Below are 2,496 nucleotides of genomic sequence, written 5' to 3' on the forward strand. Positions count from 1 at the left end.
AGGGTCTATATTGTACTCTCTCATTATTCAGGAGTGCACTCAGTCTACTTATGAACCAAAAATGAAGGCCCAGCCTGGTGCTGCTATGTTCCACTGGGACCTCTTCAGTGATCTGATCTCTTTAAACCATGATTTCCCTTCAGCTCATCCACATACATTTAGAGGAAACTGGGCCATTGAGAAGATGCATGAGGCATCTCTTCCTCACTCCTCCTCATTCAAAAGCCAGAAATTATCATCTTTAAGAGAATATTCTTCTCCTGAGTTCTAGGAACTTCCACCAAGTACTGGAGAAAAGATACACTGAGGCTGAAATGAAAATCAGGAGGAGGAGCTCTGTTTTGGGTTCTTCAGGTAACAATACCTTCCCTAAAGGAAGGAAGCTTCTCGCAAAAAGCCACCAAGGACAAAGCACTCGCACTACAACTGCTGAATTTTTATGATTTTCAAACAAAATAATTCATTTCCTGTGCCTGCTGTGCTTAGAGGGTAAGTTGGTCCTTCTGTTTACCTGCAGCTTCCCCTGGGGCCACAAGAGAGCGCTGTGGTACTTTCCCCAGAGCTGGGCTTGCAATCAAGCGAGGGGCTTGCTGATGTCAGATTCCTGAGAGATTGCAGGCAGATGTTAGCCAGGAGTGTCCAGAGTTTATGACTTTCTGTCACACTGTCCCAGGGATTAGCCTAAAGCCCAGACCTCAGAGGACTGGCTGTAGAGGCTCAGGTCCTCACGTGGAGCGATCTTCTGCTGTTTCCCCGCAAAACAATCCTGGCCAGAAAGAAATGTATTCCCATTTTTATCTGTAGGGAGAGATATTTTCTCATCTTTTTCTGGGACTAGGGCAACACTTTTCCATTACTCTTGCTGCAGAGCCTGGGCTTGTGTGTTCTGTGTATGTTGCAAGGGATGATGGAAGAACAGAAACGTACCAGGAAAGCTAAAGAGAGACAGAGTAAGAGAACGCAGCTAGAAAAAAAGGGTAAGACCACACATATTCATAATAGCATTGACTGTCTGGACTAAATGTAAGTTCAGTGATTTTACACATAAGCAGTTTTAAATACAAATTGACTAGTATTTGATAGACAGTTTCATCCCCATGTTTTTATTGATATTTTTATTATAACCATTTCTCAAGGTATCAGACTAAATAACAGAGGAAAAAAAGCCTAAAATGTTACTGTTGAGTCTTTTTTTGAAATGAATTATATATATATATATAATTTCCATTTCTTTTTTTCTTCCAAATAAACCAGTATTTGTAGTTTAGTATACAGCTGTCTGGATTTTTTCTATCAGTATACACAGTTCAATACTTTTTCTGATAACTTATTATAATTTATGACGTATATAATTATTACACATCTTTGTATGTTACAAAATGGCCTATAAAGGCATATGAGGTATAATAAACAGATTAAGGATATAAACGCATTAATCACATTCAATATTTAACATTATGTTGTAAACATTTGAAATCCGCTCCAAAGGCTATTCTACAAACATGTTCTGAATTGACTCTGACATTCTTAACTATGAGGTACAATTCTAAAGTAAAACAAGTGATTAAAAATTAGGCAACAATCTCATAAGTTGACAAAGGTTTTTTTAACATAGCCAATAAAAGAAGAATGTGTAATTTTCATGTGGAGGACTGTGGCAGATAATTTATACTGTGACAAAATTTGTGGACATTAATCGTTGGTCCTATTAGAGATACATAAAATTGTGCGTGACAATAGTCCATTAGGAAGAAGTAGAAAAAGAATACATTTACTCACACACTGAGTCCTATAAGAACATAGAACTGTACCGTACTGAAAGAAATAAGTCCTCAGGACGAGAAGATGGTGTAATGGTTATGTCACTGGACTCCCATTTAGTAGACGCCATTCTAGTCTCAGATCCAGCAGTTTAAAACCCACGCCAAAGACGTGCACATGGGTGCCCAAAATCAAGCACATCAACATATGTGTTATTGTCAACAGATAATTTTCCATTTCTTGTTTTCTGTATATTTTGCCTTTTTTCCCATCCTTGATTCCCTATCTCACTCTCTGCCATCTCCCACCCTCCTCCCACATTGTGTCTGGTATCTATTGTTGCTTTCTCTGCCTCCCCCATTTTATTGTTTCACTAAATATCTTAATAAATCTAAATATTTTCAATAGCAAGCACAGCTGAAATATACATATCCATGAACACAAATCTGACTTTAGGCATAAACCTCAGTGAATAGAATGGACATACTATAAAGCACCTAGCTAGGGCTATATAGCTTACTGCAGTCATCAGATAGGTATTTTTAATGCCTTTTTTTTTCTTCTGAAAATTTTTTTTTATTAATTTACATTGACTCCCTGAGCATCATCACAACATACAAAATGTGGTTTCCCATCTAGAATAAACTGGATAGTGGCTTAATCATGCATGTTATCATCCATAATATTCCATTTCTACTTTCATATACATATGTTTTTTACCCCATGTCTGACCCT

This window comes from Tupaia chinensis, unplaced genomic scaffold (genome assembly GCF_000334495.1).
Source record: "Tupaia chinensis unplaced genomic scaffold, TupChi_1.0 Scaffold144247_1, whole genome shotgun sequence".
Taxonomy (NCBI): Eukaryota; Metazoa; Chordata; class Mammalia; order Scandentia; family Tupaiidae; genus Tupaia; species Tupaia belangeri.